Consider the following 20719-nt stretch of genomic DNA (forward strand, 5'->3'; position numbering starts at 1 on the left):
ACTGCTTTGAAAGTAAACCAAAGGGAGCAAAGGATGGAAACAAGCAGACCAGCAATAGACGGGATGGTTCTTGGACCAGAGCAGTAGCCGTGGAGATGCTGAGAGTGGTTGGAGTCTGTATAGATTTAAAGGTAGAACCAATGGGATTTTCTGATGGATTTGGATATGGAGTATGAGAGAAAGGTCAAGAATGATTCGATGACTAATGGTCTGCAGCTAGAAGAATGGAAGTGCCACTTCCCGAGATGAGGAAAGCTGCAGGTGAGGCAGGTTTGGAGGAATGACCAACATCTAGTTTTCACAGGTCAAGTTTGAGATGCCTGTTAGACATCCAGGTGGCATGTCAAGTAGGCAGTGTGTTGTAAGTCTGGAATTTGGTGAAGCTGTTTGGATTGGTGATTTCTATTTAGGTATCACAGGCAGTATGCAAAGACATATGAGTGGATGAGATCACCAAGGATGTGGATAAAGAGATAGAAAGAAGGCCAAAGGTGGAGCCCTGGGGTACTCTGACAACAGGAGATCAGGAAGAAGAGGAAGGACTAGAAAAAGAAACTCGGAAGGAGCAACCAGAGGTGTGGAGAGAAACCAAGGGAGGGTGGTGTCTTGGAAGCCAAAAGAACAAAGTATTATAAGGAAGATCAAGTCATCAACCGAGTCAAATGCTTCTGAGACATGAGCTAAGAATTGGCCATTTGATTTAGCAACTGTGGAAGTCACTGGTGATCTTGAAAAGAGCAGTTGTGGTGGCATGGTGAAAACCTAACTGGAGTGAGCTTAACAGGCATTGGGGAGAGGATTTAGAATTCTAGCCAAGTTTTTAATGAGAAAATGGCAGAGGATTAGGACGGAGAGACCACTTTCTCCCCCAAAAATTCATCAAAAGAACATTTCAACGCTGAGTAAATTCTACAAAACAACTTCTGAATGCTGGCAGAGGACATCAGGCACCCAGAAAGCAGATCATTGTCTTCAAAAACAGATTTTTAACCTTTGCTTTTTGGTATTTGTTGTCAATTTTGTACATTTAAAACCCAGTCTTCAGTACCCAATTTTACCTGAGAGTGAGATTACTGGCTTGACTACTCTCTCCTCCTTTGGACTCTCCTTTTTCTCCACCAGGTGTCTCTGCCTCCTCCCTCCCCCTTCTCTTCTCTACTCAACTCTGTGAATCTCTGTGTGTTCCAGACGGTGGAGAACACCTAAGGAACTGGTTACTGGCAGGATCTGTCTCTCTCCTTTTCATTTCCCTCTTTTATGCTCCTTGCTACCTCTGTCTACTTCCTCCCTCTCCTCTTCCCTGTATAACTCTGTGAACATCTCTGAGCGGTCCAGACTGTGGAGCGCACATAAGGAAGTGATTACTGGCTAGCTTGCTCTCTCCTCTTTTGATTCCACCTCATCTCATTCCAGTCACCTCTAACTACCCCCTCCCTCTTCTCATCTCCATGTAACTCAGTAAACCTCTATGGGTGTCCCTCAGTGTGGAGAAACTTTCCATCTTTAATCTAGATGTTTTATCATTGGTGCTGTATAGATGGAGAAATCTTGAGGCTACTGTAAAAATAAAACTGAAAACCAGAAGCAGGAGGCTTAAGTTCAAATCCTGAGAACATCAGAGAACTCCTGAATCCAGGGAACATTAATCGATAGGAGCTCATCAAACACCTCCATACCTACACTGAAACCAAGCACCACCCAAGGGCCAACAAGTTCCAGAGCAAGACATACCATGAAAATTCTCCAGCAACACAGGAACACACCCCTGAGCTTCAATATACAGGCAGCTCAAAGTTACTCCAAAACCATAGGCATCTCATAACTCATTACTGGACACTTCATTGCACTCCAGAGAGAAGAAATCCAGCTCCACCCACCAGAACTCTGACACAAGCTTCCCTAACCAAGAAACCTTGACAAGGCACTGATACAACCCCACCCACAGTGAGGAAATTCCATAATAAAGAGAACTCCACAAATTCACAGAATACAGAAAGGCCACCCCAAATGCAGCAATATAACCAAGATGAAGAGACAGAAGAATACCCAGCAGGTAAAGGAACAGGAGAAATGGCCACCAAACCAAACAAAAGAGGAAGAGATAGGGAATCTACCTGAGAAAGAATTCCGAATAATGATAGTGAAAATGATCCAAATTCTTGAAATCAAAATGGAATCACAGATAAATAGCCTGGAGAAGATGCGAGAAAGGTTTAACAAGGACCTAGAAGAAATAAAAAAGAGTCAATATATAATGAACAATGCAATAAATGAGATCAGAAACACTCTGGAGGCAACAAATAGTAGAATAACAGAGGCAGAAGATAGGATTAGTGAAATAGAAGATAGAATGGTAGAAATAAATGAATCAGAGAGGAAAAAAGAAAAACAAATTAAAAGAAATGAGGACAATCTCAGAGACCTCCAGGACAATATAAAACGATCCAACATTTGAATAATAGGAGTCCCAGAAGAAGAAGACAAAAAGAAAGACCATGAGAAAATACTTGAGGAGATAATAGTTGAAAACTTCCCTAAAATGGGGAAGGAAATAATCACCCAAGTCCAAGAAACCCAGAGAGTTCCAAACAGGATAAACCCAAGGTGAAACACCCCAAGACACATATTAATCAAATTAACAAAGATCAAACACAAAGAACAAATATTAAAAGCAGCAAGGGAAAAACAACAAATAACACACAAGGGGATTCCCATAAGGATAACTGCAGATCTTTCAATAGAAATGCTTCAGGCCAGGAGGGAATGGCAAGACATACTTAAAGTGTTGAAAGAAAATAACCTACAGCCAAGATTACTGTACCCAGCAAGGATCTCATTCAAATATGAAGGAGAAATCAAAAGCTTTACAGACAAGCAAAAGCTGAGAGAATTCAGCACCACCAAACCAGCTCTCCAACAAATGCTAAAGGATATTCTCTAGACAGGAAACACAAAAAGGGCGTATAAACCCGAACCCAAAACAATAAAGTAAATGGCAAAGGGATCATACTTATCAATAATTACCTTAAACGTAAATGGCTTGAATGCCCCAACCAAAAGGCAAAGACTGGCTGAATGGATACAAAAACAAGACCCCTATATATGCTGCCTACAAGAGACCCACCTCAAAACAAGGGACACATATAGACTGAAAGTGAAGGGCTGGAAAAAGATATCCCACACAAATAGAGACCAAAAGAAAGCAGGAGTAGCAATACTCATATCCGATAAAATAGACTTTAAAACAAAGGCTGTGAAAAGAGACAAAGAAGGCCACTACATAATGAGCAAAGGATCAATCCAAGAAGAAGATATAACAATTATAAATATATATGCACCCAACATAGGAGCACCACAATATGTAAGACAAATGCTAACAAGTATGAAAGGGGAAATTAACAATAACACAGTAATAGTGGGAGACTTTCATACCCCACTCACATCTGTGGACAGATCAACTAAACAGAAAATTAACAAAGAAATGCAAACTTTAAATGATACAATAGACCAGTTAGACCTAATTGATATCTATAGGACATTTCACCCCAAAACAACGAATTTCACCTTTTTCTCAAGTGCTCACAGAACCTTCTCCAGGATAGATCACATCCGGGGCCATAAATCTAACCTTGATATGTTCAAAAAATTGAAATCATTCCAAGCATCTTTTCTGACCAGATGCATTAAGATTAGATCTCAATTACAGGAGAAAAACTATTAAAAATTCCAACATATGGAGGCTGAACAACACACTTCTGAATAACCAACAAATCACAGAAGAAATCAAGAAAGAAATCAAAATATGCATAGAAACTAATGAAAATGAAAACACAACAACCCAAAACCTGTGGGACACTATAAAAGCAGTGCGAAGAGGAAAGTTCATAGCAATACAGGCATACCTCAAGACACAAGAAAAAAGTCATATAAATAACCTAACTCTACACCTAAAGCAACTAGAAAAGGAAGAAATGGAGAACCCCAGAGTTAGTAGAAGGAAAGAAATCTTAAAAATTAGGGCAGAAATAAATGCAAAAGAAACAAAAGAGACCATACAAAAAATCAACAAAGCCAAAAGCTGGTTCTTTGAAAGGATAAATAAAATTGACAAACTATTAGCCAGACTCATCAAGAAACAAAGGGAGAAAAATCAAATCAATAAAATCAGAAATGAAAATGGAGAGATCACAACAGACAACACAGAAATACAAAGGATCATAAGAGACTACTATCAGCAATTATATGCCAATAAAATGAACAACGTGGAAGAAATGGACAAATTCTTAGAAAAGTACAACTTTCCAAAACTGAACCAGGAAGAAATAGAAAATCTTAACAGACCCATCACAAGCTCAGAAATTGAAACTGTAATCAGAAATCTTCCAGCAAACAATAGCCCAGGTCCAGACGTCTTCACAGATGAATTCTGCCAAAAATTTAGAGAAGAGCTAACACCTATCCTACTCAAACTCTTCCAGAAAATTGCAGAGGAAGGTAAACTTCCAAACTCATTCTATGAGGCCACCATCACCCTAATACCAAAACCTGACAAAAATGCCACAAAAAAAGAAAACTACAGGCCAATATCACTGATGAACATAGATGCAAAAATCCTCAACAAAATCCTAGAAATCAGGATCCAACAACACATTAAAAAGATCATACACCATGACCAAGTGGGCTTTATCCCAGGGATGCAAGGATTCTTCAATATCCGCAAATCAATCAATGTAATTCACCACATTAACAAATTGAAAAATAAAAGCCATATGATTATCTCAATAGATGCAGAGAAGGCCTTTGACAAAATTCAACATCCATTAATGATTAAAACTCTCCAGAAAGCAGGATTGAGGGAACAAACCTCAACATAATAAAAGCTATATATGACAAACCCACAGCAAACATTATCCTCAATGGTGAAAAATTGAAAGCATTTCCCCTAAAGTCAGGAAGAAGACAAGGGTACCCACTTTCACCACTACTATTCAACATAGTTCTGGAAGTTTTGGCCACAGCAATCAGAGCAGAAAAAGAAATAAAAGGAATCCAAATTGGAAAAGAAGAAGTAAAACTCTCACTATTTGCAGATGACATGATCCTACACATAGAAAACCCTAAAGACTCCACCAGAAAATTACTAGAGCTAATCAATGAATATAGTAAAGTTGCAGGATATAAAATCAACACACAGAAATCCCTTGCATTCCTATACACTAATAATGAGAAAGTAGAAAAAGAAATTAAGGAAGCAATTCCATTCACCATTGCAACGAAAAGAATAAAATACTTAGGAATATATCTACCTAAAGAAACCAAAGACCTATATATAGAAAATTATAAAACATTGATGAAAGAAATCAAAGTGAAAGTGAAGTCACTCAGTCATGTCTGACTCTTTGTGACCCCATGGACTGTAGCCTGTCAGGCTCCTCCGTCCATGGGATTTTCCAGGCAAGACTGTTGGAGTGGATTGCCATTTCCTTCTCCAGGGGAACTTCCTGACCCAGGAATCAAGCCCGGGTCTCTCACATTGCAGGCAGACGCTTTACCGTCTGAGCCACCAGGGAAGCGGACACTAATAGATGGAGAAATATACCATGTTCATGGATCGGAAGAATCAATATAGTGAAAATGAGTATACTACCCAAAGCAATCTACAGATTCAATGCAATCCCTATCAAGCTTCCAGCGGTATTTTTCACAGAACTAGAACAAATAATTTCACAATTTGTATGGAAATACAAAAAAACTTGAATAGCCAAAGCAACCTTGAGAAAGAAGAATGGAACTGGAGGAATCAACCTGCCTGATTTCAGGCTCTACTACAAAGCCACAGTCATCAAGACAGTATGGTACTGGCACAAAGACAGAAATATAGATCAATGGAACAAAATAGAAAGCCCAGAGATAAATCCACACACATATGGACACCTTATCTTCGACAAAGGAGGCAAGAATATACAATGGAGTAAAAACAATCTCTTTAACAAGTGGTGCTGGGAAAACTGGTCAACCACTTGTAAAAGAATGAGACTAGATCACTTTCTAACACCCCACACAAAAATAAACTCAAAATGGATTAAAGATCTAAACGTAATACCAGAAACTATAAAACTCCTAGAGGAGAACATGGGCAAAACACTCTCCGACATAAATCACAGCAGGATCCTCTATGATCCACCTCCCAGAATACTGGAAATAAAAGCAAAAATAAACAAATGGGATCTAATTAAAATTAAAAGCTTCTGCACAACAAAGGAAAATATAAGCAAGGTGAAAAGACAGCCTTTGGAATGGGAGAAAATAATAGCAAATGAAGCAACTGACAAACAACTGATCTCAAAAATATACAAGCAACTTACGCAGCTCAATTCCAGAAAAATAAACAACCCAATCAAAAAATGGGCCAAAGAACTAAATAGACATTTCTCCAAAGAAGACATACGGATGGCTAACAAACACATGAAAAGATGCTCAACATCATTCATTATCAGAGAAATGCAAATCAAAACCACAATGAGGTACCATTTCACACCAGTCAGAATGGCTGTGATCCAAAAGTCTACAAGCAGTAAATGCTGGAGAGGGTGTGGAGAAAAGGGAACCCTCCTACACTGTTGGTGGGAATGCAAACTAGTACAGCCACTATGGAGAACAGTGTGGAGATTCCTTAAAAAACTGCAAATAGAACTGCCTTATGACCCAGCAATCCCACTGCTGGGCATACATACCGAGAAAACCAGAATTGAAAGAGACACGTGTACCCCAGTGTTCATTGCAGCACTGTTTATAATAGCCAGGACATGGAAACAACCTAGATGTCCATCAGCAGATGAATGGATAAGAAAGCTGTGGTACATATACACAATGGAGTATTACTCAGCCATTAGAAAGAATACATTTGAATCAGTTCTAATGAGGTGGGTGAAACTGGAGCCAATTATACTGAGTGAAGTAAGCCAGAAAGAAAAACACCAATACAGTATACTAACATATACATATGGAATTTAGAAAGATGGTAATGATAACCCTGTGTGCGAGACAGCAAAAGAGACACAGATGTTTAGAACAGACTTTTGGACTCTGTAGGAGAGGGAGAGGGTGGGATGATTTGGGAGAATGGCATTGAAACATGTATAATATCATGTAAGAAACAAATCGCCAGTCTATGTTCGATATGGGATACAGGATGCTTGGGGTTGGTGCATGGTGATGATCCAGAGAGATGATATGGGGTGGGAGGTGGGAGGGGGGTTCAGGATTGGGAACTCATGTACACCCGTGGCTGATTCATATCAATGTATGGCAAAACCAATACAGTATTGTAAAGCAAAATAAAGTAAAAATAAAAAAATAAGTAAAAATATAATTCTAGCCAACTCTTTTGCCACATCTTGCTACAAAAGGACACAGAATTAGACATAAACTTGAAGGACATTTTTAAATTATAAGTGTTTCAATATATAACCCTAAAAGATAAAGTATCTTTTAAAAATTAAAAAAAAAACCTAAATATAATAATAACTCTTTAAAGTCACCAAATAATCAGTGTTCCAAAAGAGGCAAGGCAGTTGTCTCACTGGAGTCAGGATCCATATTCATTTAAGAACTGCAGCTGACTGATATGTCTCTCAGATATCCTTTAATCCATAGGCTCAAGAAATATTGTTTTATGATGGGAGAAACAATAGCATGTTTAAATGTTGATGGGAGATAATCCAATAAAGAGGAAAATATAGATGCTATTGGACAGAAGGGCAAGGATTGCTGAAGCAATGCCCTTGGATTGCTGAGAGGGCATGGGGCCCAAGATAAAAAGGTGACTTAAAATTCAGGAGAGGAGACAGAGGATGTGGACATAGATGCAGGAAGATGGGTACCTATGGGACCATGAGGAATTCTCTTCTGCTTGATTTGATTTTAGATGAAATGGAAGTCAAGGTGATCACGTGAGCATGAGAATGAGAGAGAAGGACTAGAGAATGGAGGAGAGGGGAGGAGGCCTGGCGTGTTTATCTGGGAGAGAGGGAGAGTAACTTGGGAAATGGGATGTTATTGCTGTATAGCACTTAGGGTTTACTTGAGGTGAATGATTTAAAGTGAAACTGCTTGCCAAGCTCACCTGCAAAAGTCCAGCCCATAGTAGGTGGGTAATTGGATTTAACCAAGGTAGAGTTTTTCTAGGCAAGGATGATAGAGAGAGGGTCAAGGTAGTTGGTTATGAATACAAGTCACTGCTTATAATGATAGATGATGGAAACTAATCTTTATAAGAAAGAAATGAAGATATGAGAGAAGTGAAAGACCGTGAGATATTAATAATGGACTTGAGAAATAGAGTATTTCCTGCCATGGTGGTGGTTTAGTCACTAAGTCATGTCTGACTCTTGTGACCCCATGGTCTGTAACCCACCAGGCTTGTCTGTCCATGGGATTTTCCAGGCAAGAATACTGAAGTGGGTTGCCATTTCCTTCTCCAGGGGATCTTCTGGACCCAGGAATCAAACCTGGGTCTCCTGCATTGCAGGCGGACTCTTTACTGACTGAGCTAAGACAGAAGCTGTTTCCTGCCATATCAATAAACAAAGGATGTCACGTGCATGCATGTGATAAGTCACTTCAGTCGTGTCCGATTCTTTGAGACCGCATGGACTGTAGCCCGCCAGGCTCCTCTGTCCAGGGGACCCTCCAGGAAAGAATAGGAAGTGGGTTGTCATGCTCTCCTCCAGGGGCTCTTCCTGACCCAGGGATCAAACCTACGTCTCTTACATCTCCTGCACTGGCAGGTAGGTTCTTTACCACTAGTGCCACCAGGGAAGCCCATAGGGTGTCACAGTCATCAGCAGTTGCAGCCACCATGAATGGTGAGCTGGTAAACCCTGAGCAATCACAGAAAGGAAGAATACCTGCCATCCAGCAGCCATCAGACTGCAGCCACTCCCCACAGTGAGCCCTGAGGAGACCTGGAATGTGAAAATGCAGGACACTGGCCCCAGACAGCTGAGGTGCATGTCAAAGGAGTGATTTCAGTGAGTCCGGACTTGCATCTTTCCACCCATAGAAAAGCACAAAATTCCTTAACTTGACATGTCTGATTTCCTTAATTAACAGTAATCTTTGGTGTACCGAAAGTTGCTATCCCCGACTACCTACCCTTTGTTGCAAAACCTCTATATATCCTAGTTCCTCCTCTCACCTCCTCGGAGCAGTTTCTCATAACTGTCTGGGGATGCTGTCTTCTAGGTTGCAGTCCTCATTTTGCCCCAGATAAAACTTAACTTGAAACTCACATGTTGTGAAAAACTGTTTTTCAACAGACTGTAGCTCCTAATCAGACCAAAGAATTGAAGGAATGACTGTATGAGAAGGAAGCACATGGAAAGACAGCAGGATGTTTGAGACTGAGACTATGAGGGCTTGGAATCTTTGGTAATGACAGGCCTATGGCCACAGAAGGGGAGTCGAGAGGCAGAGTGGTAAACACGTTTACTGGGAGTGACCAAGTGACTCGCTCAGAGGCCAAGGCATAGGAAAGAAGATCTGCATGGATACTTGATCTACATCAGCAATTACAAGAGAAGGAGGATAGAGGAATCAGTGCATCAGGAGTTGAGATCCTCAAGCAATGAAGAGATAGGAAGACTCTGGAGTTCACCAGTAACAACAAAAAAGATATCTGGGTGGTAATGGCTGAGGGCCTAAGAATCAAGGTAGGGTTGGAGCTGGATGTAGGCTGGTACTTAGTCACTGAAATTCTAGAGGAGGAGTCAAGGAAGGGTGAGGGGACAGGCTCTTGGCTAATATCTCCATTATCTGGAAGACAGTTTTAGGTTATAACCATAGGTCTGTATGTGCATTTTCGTGAAGCACTTATGTTTATTGTGGACAAGGCTCATTAGTTTGCAACATCTAGGGTTTTTAGATGTCCTGAGGTAACAATGTATGATAAAAAGTACAAGTTATGAATTATCCAATTTGTAAATACCTTTGTTATCATTGATTTTTTAAAAAAGGCAGCATCTTGGACCTGGAATTATTAAATCGTCACTGAGAAATGTATGTCAGGACTTGTTCGTTTAGGTTGGCAGCTGAGGGGCAGAAGGAAGTATAGAGGGAGAGCTGTATGTGGATGTGTTCATATTTATATTCTGATGATAACCACTGATGTAAGGGCATCTCCTGGCTATACCACAGGAATGCATAGTTAAATAATTAATTCAGCAGAAACATTCCTCCTTTCTAATACTTCATAGTTTAGATTGGACAATGAATCCTCTTAGAAGCATTATCCTTTGTGTACTCTGTTGCTTTATGTCTCATTTTTAATTGAACATTAAGGGAATGTAGTATTTTAATCATACTTATGCCAATATGTTTATCTAGAGGCCTATTGCCATTTTTTATCTTCGAAATTTTTGTCACCAAGAAAGGCAAAATTATGTTTTTTCCTTCCAGATTGAGTCAGTGTAATGTATTCTTGGTTATCAAAACACTCATAGCTTTGGGATTTTGAAATGGTAAATATTCATGATGTGTGAAACAGCATGATCCATAACTGTATGATCTTAATTACATATAAATGGATGCTCAGTTGTGAAAATACACAAATGAGACCTAGAAGGCCATGTCAAATGGTAAACTGTTTGTGACTATGAATGACTTTGTTTTTTGCTTCTTGTGTTTTTTGCTTTCCTATTACGTACATGTTAACTGTTAAGAAATGTTACCTTAAAAACCTTACAAAAAAGAAAGAATCAAGGTTGAGGATAGATTTTTAAGGAGGAGGAGAAATAATGGTCCGAAGCACAGGGAGGAAGGAGGGCACCTGTTCAACTTCATTTAAAATACATATATATTTTTTGTTTGTTTATTTGTTTGCTTGGTTTTGGCTGCATTGGATCTTAGGTGAGGCACGTGGGATCTTTGTTGCATCATGCGGGATCTTTCCCAGCCAGTGTGCGCCCTTCATGCAGGCTTCTGTCTAGCTGTGCATGGGCTTGGTTGCCCTGTGGCATGTGGGAATCTTAGTTCCCTGACCAAGGATTGAACCTGCGTCCCTTGTATTGGAAGGCAAATTCTTAATCACTGGACCACCAGGGAAGTCCCAACTTCATTTTATATAAATTGTTTATGTTTCTATAACATGAGTCAATAATTAGCATATTTTAAAATTAGATATTCTACTCTAAGGATCCTTCCAAGCTGCCATTGCCCACAAGTAAATGCTTTTCATTTTTTCACGTGTGGATTGACTTGCAACAAGAATTTGCAAGTTGTTCACGTGCACTACTTCGCTGCTGTACTTGTTCATCTTCAGAAAATGAAGATTTTTCTCATTTTCAATTCAGAAAAATGAAAGCATTCTTCCTGGAACTTTAATGCCAAGACAAACAACCCAGGAACAGAAATGTACAACAATTCTTGCCCCATCTATTGCTTTGGTTCAAAATTATTGATTATCTATCCAATATTTAAGAATTTTACGCTATGTGTCTTTCCGTGGGGAAAGACAGACAAAAATCCCTCCTACCATTGCATTTATATACTAGTGGAGGGAGAAAGAGAGTAAACAAGTCAGCAGACATCTAAGATGTCTAGAAGTTTGGGTGGTGCTAAGTATCACGAAGAAAAAGAAAGTGGGAAACTGGGATGAAGGGTGATGGGCAGCTTCAAATTTAAATAGATAATTCAGGGAAGACCTGAGAAGCTTACATTTAAGGAAAAACTTGAAGGAGGTGGAGGAACAAGCCCATGGATCTCCAGGGAAGGAGCCTCCTGGGTAGAGAAAACAGCGAGTGCATAACCCCCAAGGTGAGAACATGCCTGGGGGCGCCGGTTCAGTGTGGCTGGAGTGGAGTGTGAGGGAAGACATGGGACAAGGGATCACAGATAATGACTCATAGGTTGGGGGGGGGGAGCAAACAGCAAAAGGTCTCTGAGGACTTTGTGAGGATTTTTTTTTTTCCAAGTCAGATATTCAAGAACTGGAGGGTTTTAGGTAGAAATTTAAGAAGAGGATGAAGTGAAGTTCAGAAATTACAACAGGCTCAGGAATAATCTTAAGTGAAAAGGGTTGATCTGATATTCTAGGAATTGATGATGCTTCTCCATTAGGGCTGGGTTTGCATCCTAACATCACTGCTTACTGCCAGGTGACCTTGGGGACTCACCTGATTTCTCTGCACCTGAGTTATTGTTAAGTAGGGATAACGACATCTACTATTGAATAGTTAAAATGACTCAAGGTAAATAGACCATCTGTAAAGAACCTAGCACACAGCTGAAGCTCAAAACTGGCCCCTATTTATTAGGAAAATGTGTGTCTAAAGATTTAGATGATCATGAATGACCAATCTTTTCTTAAAGTCTGCATACAAACAAAATTGCTTTGTAACTCAGATATCACTGTTATCTTCTTCTCCCTCTTGAGGTTGCATAATTACACTTCATTTAAGCCCTTGGCTTCCATGACCTAGGAAATCTCATGGAGTTAATTGTCTCAGCATTATAGATCCTGAGATGAAAAAACTACCTCCATATTGTAATACTTTGGCCACCTGATGTGAAAAGCTGACTCATTTGAAAAGACTGATGCTGGGAAAGATTGAAGGCAGGAGGAGAAGGGGACGACAGAGGATGAGATGGTTGGATGGCATCACCAACATGAGTCTCCGTTGGGACATGAGTTTGAGCAAGCTCCGGGAGTTGGTGATGGACAGGGAAGCCTGGCGTGCTGCAGTCCATGGGGTCACAAAGAGTCAGACATGGCTGAGTGACTGAACAACAGCAACCACAACGTTGTAATTCAGTAAGGTTGGGGCTCCTCCACACAGAAACAGAAGGAAATGATGGGAACTTACTGCCCGTAGTCAAATGCTGAAGCACAAACATACCCTCCCCAGCAAAGTCCTCTCCCCTGTGCTCCAGCACCCCCAACACCCGTATAAAATGAGCATCACCATCAGCCTGCACACTACCTGGGAGAAATAAAAAGTCCACTTTCTTTCAGAGTGTTTATTTCTTTTAGACTCAGAAGCAGAACATAATTAACAAAATGGATTTCAGAGAGTTGGCAGAGATAGTGTGTCAGAATGAAAACCCTTAACTACCTTATTTCCTTCCACCTGTTTTCCAAGAGTAAAAACCTCCAGATGAGTCAAAGATGTAGTATGTGTGCTGTGAGCTCAGTTGCTCAGTCGTCCATCTCTTTGTGACCCCCATGGACTGTAGCCCACCTGGCTCCTCTGTCCGTGGGATTTCCCAGGCAAGAGTACTGGAGTGGGTTGCCACTGATTTTAGTACTCATCCCTGTTTACTTGGGAAGAACTGAGTGCCTCATTGTATACACCATAAACTGCTTCTTTATTTATATTTGTTGGTTATTTATTTAAAAATAAATAACCCAGGTTGCTTATATAATTACATAATATATAATAATTATATAATAATAATGATTATATAATAATCCCAGGTTGATTCACCCCTCCTATCAGTTGACCTGTTGTCAGTATTTTTTAGTTCATAATAAGATCATGACTAAAACTTGCTACAAAACAGAGTACATATCATTTTTACTTCATCTGTGTGGCCCTATGCAGTCTCATTTCTTTTCTTTCATCATACAATTGAGACTTGATATGGGTAAAATCAGCAGAAATTATGAAAGGAGTAGTTTGGAGAGGTCAGAATCCTTTGGGACTGCTAATATAAAAGAAAATGATTTAAAAATGTAAGATATTCAGCACTGAGACTAGTAGGCACTCACTAAAAAGTAGATTTATTTAAATGTAAAGTTGCAAAACAAATGTTTTCCTACTTGCTTTTCATTCTGAAGATTCATCACTGTTGAAGGCTCTTGGCTAAAGAGCACTGATTAGTTAATAAAACTGTTCAGAATTTATATGGTTTAGAAACATTTTTCTCATTTTTTCCCCTATAACTTCAAGTGTTATTTACCTAGAATTCAGACTCAGCAAAAATTCTTTTATGTTCTACCAATTTTGATCAAAGTGAAAAGCCCTTAAACAATTGAGCAAAACTGAGTTACAAGAAGCAGTTAATGGATTTGTGAATTATTCTTTTTTAGCAATGTAATCATCCTAGTTTACTTTTTGGCTTGGCATAGATACAAGACTGAATCCCTAATGTAAAATGAATGATCATTTGAGGACACTGCACTCAACCGTGGCTTCCATTGCTTTGAAGAACTTTATTTAAAGTAAACATTTTTTTAAAATTTATACTTTTTTATTGAAGGATAATTGCTTTACAGAATTTTGTTGTTTTCTGTCAAACCTCTACTTGATCAAGTGAACATCTTTGAAGATAATAGTAGCTGGGCTTTTAGTCAATTGGAGAAACCCAAAGATTTGTACCACTTTGAGGATCTTTGCAGTAATTCCATCATCCTTCTACCAGAGTCATCTCCCTAGTAGGGAAGTGAAGTCGCTTAATCATGTCTGACTCTTTGTGACCCCATGGACTGTAGCCTACTAGCTCCTCTGTCCATGGGATTTTCCAGGCAAGAATACTGGAATGGGTTGCCATTTCCTTCTCCAGGGGATCTACCCAGCCCAGGGACTGAACCCAGGTCGCCCGCATTGCAGGCAGATGCTTTACTATCTGAGCCACTAGTAGGGAAGTGCTCTGAAAATTTCTCAATAGTTGTAAAAAGTAACCTTATCATTAGAGATTTCTTTGACTAAAGTCTTAATCTCCTCTTCTCATACCAATGGCTATGATAGTAAGAGATTCTACTAATCAATAAATATGGATTTGAAGGGAATCAAGGATCCTGTTCAATGGGGTTCTCAAGGCAAGAATCCTAGAGTGGATTGCCTCCTACAGAGGACCACATTTTGTCAGACCTCTCCACTAGGACTGGTCCATCTTGGGTGGTCCTGTACAGCATGGCTCATAGCTTCATTGAGTTATGCCATCCCCTTCACCATGACAAGGCTGTGACCCATGAAGGAGACTTAATCCTAAAGGAAATCAACCCTAAATAGTCACTGGAAGGACTAATGCTGAAGCTCTAGTACATCAGCCACCTGATGTGAAGAGCTGACACCCTGATGCTGGGAAAGATTGAAGGCAGGAGGAGAAAGGGACAACAGAGGATGAGATGGTTGGATGGCATCACCGACTCAATGGACATGAGTTTGAGCAAACGCCAGGAGATGATGGAGGAGCCTGGCGTGCTTCAGTCCATGGAGTCACAAAAAATTGGACACAACTTAGCAACTGAACAACCACAATAAAGTATCCTGAGTGGCTGACATAACTCCTTTGGTCCAAAGATTCCTAGGGCTGAAGCAGACCATCCTTTTGTTTTTAGCAAGAAGCCAGCACACACACAATTCTAGAAAGGTAATTGTCTACTCTTTCTCTTCAGATTCTCCTGTGACCTTCCCCACAGCTTTCATAGACTGCACAGCGTGGCTGCAGGCCCTCTCCTTTGCTGGGCCCCTGGACACAAGGCCCCTGAAGACTTAGGATGGCTTTGATTGCTTCCCCAACAACCCGATTCACTTGCCATGAGTCTGGCTGGGTGCCCAAGCCAGGCATGGCAAGAAATCTGTTTGTCTTAGCAACTCATTTCTCAGCCCAGAGCAGAGCAGCATAGCAGACAAACCTCCGGTCTTCCACACCTAGGAGGTTCCCTTCCTCTCTGAGAGAGCTGCTCCAGAAAGGAAGACAAGGAACACGAGGCCGATTAGGTCTTTGGGCTCGATTTCCCGCCCTAAGGGGGGCAAGTGCCTGCCAAATAGCCAGGAGGTAGAGAGGAGAGGTCCCAGTGTTGCTGGGACCCAGCTCCCCAGGGCTAATACGGTTGGGGCCAAGGCAACAAGGCATGGGGTGAGTGGAAGAGGACCGCAGAACTGTACTGGATTATGAAAACTATGACTGATATTCCATGGTAATCCTTGAGTGGGCCACCCTTCCCTGCTGAGTGAGGCCACATTCCCACAACATGATTTCAACACAGCACACTTCTCAGACACTGTCCTTTGGCTGTCATTGCTCTTAGAATATATCCAGTGTTTTCTTAGGCTTACCTTTGTTCTTCATCTTATCACTTCTGCCTGTCTGTTGCCTTTTTAGCTCTCATCTGAAGCCCATCACTAACACCACCTCCTTTAAAAAGGCCTTTGCTGGTCATCCTAACCAGAAATGGGATCTCGATTCTCCAAATACTTCTTATGATCCTTTTTACATTAAACTCACAGTTACTTATTCACATTTCTCCTGAATTTGATTGTGACCTCGTTCAGGGCAGAGACTGTCTTATTCTTATAATGTCCATGGGGTTCAGTAGGTGCTCATTAAAATGCCTGCAGAATAAGTGAGTAATTGAACACCTTGTGTTAGATTAGCTATCTCTCCTTAAAAAGAAAAGAGAAATAGAAAGAGAGAATAAACTAGGAATGACAGAGGACTGGTAGTTTGGACTAAAACTAATTTCATTCTGGTCAAAACTCTTCTGCAGGACCGCAACTCAATAATAAATTGAATGGCAAAGCACTCATTTTTTAAAAAATATTTGAACAGGCCCTTAACAAAAGAAAATTAACAAATGGCTAACAAGTACATGAAAAGATGCTCAACATCATCAGAGAAACACAAAATAAAATCACCATGAGATATTACTTTACACCCACAAGCATGGCTAGAATATAAAAGATTGATAAGGCTGTAAACGGGCTAGTAAGAAGCTCATACTTCACTGTTGGGACTAGAAAATGAGACAATCATTTGGAAAACAGTTTGACAGTATTTCCTGTAAAAGTTAAATATACATCTATCCTGTGACCTGACAATTTCACTCCTAGTTTTTACACCAGAAAAATAAAAAATGTGTGATTGTCTATGGAAGATGGAGCAAGAGAGAACTTTCTGGGAGATGAAAATGTTCTAAGTCTTGACTAAGATAGAGTAATATAGTTTTGCCAAGACTCATCAAACTGTACACTTTGAAAATGTGCATGTTATAGTGTATGTGAATTATACCTCAATAAAAAAATAATTTTGCCCAGGGTCAACCTAAAAAATCATGTATTCCACCTGCCTGTGGACTTCGGGCATGCTAGAAAGAACCCTGCCACAATTTGTCAGCCATCTAATACATGACCTTGTGAAGAGCATTATTTGAGTCAAAAGAAATACATGAAAGGTTTATTTTTCTCTAAACCCAGATGGCACTGCCATGACTCTTAGATTTTCAAATGATTAATCTCATCAGCTAATAGCAACAATAGTTTATTTTTAAAGTTTGTTTTTGTCGGTACCCATAATGCTAGCTCAAGGATATAATCACAGAGATCCTGTCTTCTTGGGAGTTACTTATAATAGTAAGTGGGACAATTATAATACAGTCATTATCAACAGTAAGTTAAATGCTTATTAGAGCGAGTTATGTAATTTAGACCTTGGAGGACTCTGGTTATTTATTATGGAAGGCATTACATTTCAGTGTGTTCTTTCCTTTGGGACTTTAAATACCAAGAGCTCCTCTTAAAGGATAAAAGTGGAAAATGAGATCATATATCGATTAAAAAATCAATGAGTAAAAAATGTTATGAAATTAAATTTAAAAGGCTTTTAAGAAACTAGTGAGGATTGGAGATAAGATCTCACTTTAGATGCTGCACCTGTTTTAAGTTAGATTCTTTTTAAAGCAGTGACCTTGAAAAAGGTGGTAAACTGCCTGGGCAAATTTGATCATTTTTGTCAACAGAGATGATTGTATTCATTCACAAATACCTTTATGAGGTATACACATATTCTAATTCTCTTCTCTTCAGATAGAGTTTAAGATTTTTCAGCTTGGGCTTTTGTACCAAATCACAGCCAAAACATGGCTATTTGATATTCAGTTATAATTAATCAAATACTTATTGAGTATTTGCTGTCTTTTTTGAAGTGGGGGGATTACAGAAAGTATGAGACACAGTCAGTTTCCTCTAGGCTCTTCAAGTCTAGTTATGGTGGAAAGTTACAGGGGAAACAAAGTAATGAAGATTTTGAAAAAAAATTTAAGACAAGAGTTAATATGTTACAAGACCGTGCATGGTTAGTTAAGAGATGCCTTTTAAGACAGATGCTTGGGATTTGAGGAATGAGGCTGAACTCTCATTCATTTCTTACGTTCCTCCTGTGGGCCTGTCAAATGCTACAGTCTCCATTGTCCCCTCTTCCTACGCTTTTGTTGCATTCTTTTAAAATTTAACCTGAGTTCAGTTCAGTTCAGTTCAGTCGCTCAGTCGTGTCTCACTCCTTGCGATATTAAAATAATGCATGGACCTATGTTTATAAAGTAAATTACATTGGAAACTTACCACACACAGCAGACCTTTGGGCAGCTCTTGCCTGCCTTCTGCTTTCTGATGTCCCGGAAGCAATCACTTTCAATTTTCACTATTCTTTCCATAACTGAAAATATTGCTTGATTTATTGGGTTTTGATTCACCCGCTGACTCCCTTTAGCTCTCTTCCTTCACCCACATATACCCTCCTGACACTTGCCTCTACTCTCCAGAAATACTTTTAGGACATACTTGGTTATGGCCATTACAAGTATATATTTAGTATTATGGCCATTACTTGTCTATATTTAGTATTATGACTATTACAAGTGTGCACACTGTGATTTCATTTTATTTCTTGTGTAACTTTTTTTGTTTCTTCACAAGATGTCTGTTCCTCCTTGTTTAAAATTTTGCATATCTTGGTTTGAAGGACCTCTTGCTGAGTCTTGTCACATGCTCTAAAGTTTTTTAAAATATCTCTCAGCCCAGTTTTTCATAAAGTCTACCCTGCCGGATAATCTATTAGTCCCTTTTTATTTATAGGCCTTTCTCTTGGAGCCCTCCTTCACCATTGATGTAGACAACCTGGTCTCAAAATTCCTAAGACTTCCCTTTTTCATCCTGGAATTCCATTTGCCTCTTCCCTGTGTGGACCACTAAATTCCTCATTTTTCTTTTTATAGGTCTGTGCTCCCAGAAAAGGGGATTGGGAAATCAAGTTGTTGAGACTTTGCACATCTGAAAATGTCTTTATTTTACCTTCACCTTCGACAGATAGTTTGGAAATTACTACTTTTTCTCAAAATCTGAAGGCTATACTCTGTAGTTTTCTAACTTTCAATGTTATCGCTAAGACTAGATAGCATTCTGATTCTTCAGGCTTCAGAGGTAACAGGATTTTTGTCTCTATAAGCTTCTAGTATATTCTCTTTATCACAGCATTTTTTTTTTTTGTAAGACTGGCTAAAAGTCTATCAATTTTGTTTATCTTTTCAAGAACCAGTCCATGGGATTTTCCAGACAAGAATAATGGAGTGGGTTGCCATTTCCTTCTCCAGGGGATCTTCCTGACCCAGTGATCCAACCCTGCTCTCTCACACTGCAGGTGGGTTTTTTAGCATCTGAGCCACCAGCAAAGCCCACCCATACATTTAAAAGGATAGGATAAAGACAAATAATACTTTAAAAAAATATTTCACCAAAAATGTCCTTAAATATATTTTACTGATTTTGAAAACTGTTGTTTAACCCTTTCTGATACAGCTATTCAGGGTCTGCTTCTGGGTCAGTTTATTTTGGTTTTGGTTTATATTGTTGTCAGTTGAAAGTTACCTCACAAAGACAGATGGTTCCAAATGGAATAGGGCAGGCTTGGCTGTACTTACCAAATTAAGATTCTCATCTCTCAATCCTATTCAGTAATCAAATATGTTTTTATTGAAATTCATATTCTCAGATGTCAGTAAATAGTTTGTTTCTGCAAACTAAATCTAAAGATGTTTCATTTTCATATATTATGCATGTGGATTTTACCCGTTGCAACTCAATTCAAAAGATTTTAAAAAGTTAATATTTGATTTCTGATTTTTAAAAATATTTTTATAAGTGATATTCACTGTTTTCATCAGGAAAATTACATAACTGTAAATGTTTCCAAATACCTGTTTCTAAGACTCTTTCCAAAGCACACATTTCTTTAGAAAAGCAACAAGTTTCCTCATTTATTAGTGAAATATCACCTTTTATCTCAAAGGAGCAGTTAAAGATGTCTTTAAAAAATATCTTCAAGGTTAAAAAAAATCATGGAAAAGGTCAATACAATTTTTTCACTTGTCTTTTTGTAAGAAGAAAAATGCATAATACTTTTAAGTACTTTGCCATGAGTTATCAATGAACATCAGTATAGGTATGAGAGATTTTCAGGGTCACTCTGCCCTGTTATATGGAGGCTGTGTGTTAAGAAAGTAAGGCCATAAACCCTTTTAGCTGGGGTGCATTCAATCTTAAAGTGAAGTGAAATTGTTAAAAATGAAAGAGTGAGTGTATATGTCTTCAAGATTGTGGACCACTGACTGTTGCCTTGGGCTGCACCCATTCCCTACTTGATGGAACCTCTTATTTATAGATGGAAACTTCTTGCCTCTGATGGATTGTCTTGTGCTTCTCCTGAGTGGCTGTGTTCCACTTTGGCAAGGATGGAACAACTGCTCAAGAATGAAATTCTAAACTAAGACAAAATCAAGGGGAAGAAGAAGGTGGCCCTGATAAAGAGGCTTGTGGGAGACAGAATCAACAGGACTTGATCATGATTAGATACAGAGGTATCAGTATAAATCAGAGCAAATGCACACATACAATTTTTTCTATGCTGCTTTACAAAAATGTTCACATCTCGTCTTTTCTAGTAA

At 39.3% G+C, this 20719-nt stretch overlaps 1 protein-coding gene across 1 annotated transcript in view; it reads right to left on the bottom strand.

Moving 5' to 3' along the window:
* Positions 1-20719, bottom strand: part of TSHR (thyroid stimulating hormone receptor) — a 176885-nt gene that overhangs the window by 15858 nt on the left and 140308 nt on the right. The gene's annotated exons all lie outside the window — the stretch shown is intronic.

This window comes from Capra hircus, chromosome 10, assembly GCF_001704415.2.
Source record: "Capra hircus breed San Clemente chromosome 10, ASM170441v1, whole genome shotgun sequence".
Classification (NCBI taxonomy): domain Eukaryota; kingdom Metazoa; phylum Chordata; class Mammalia; order Artiodactyla; family Bovidae; genus Capra; species Capra hircus.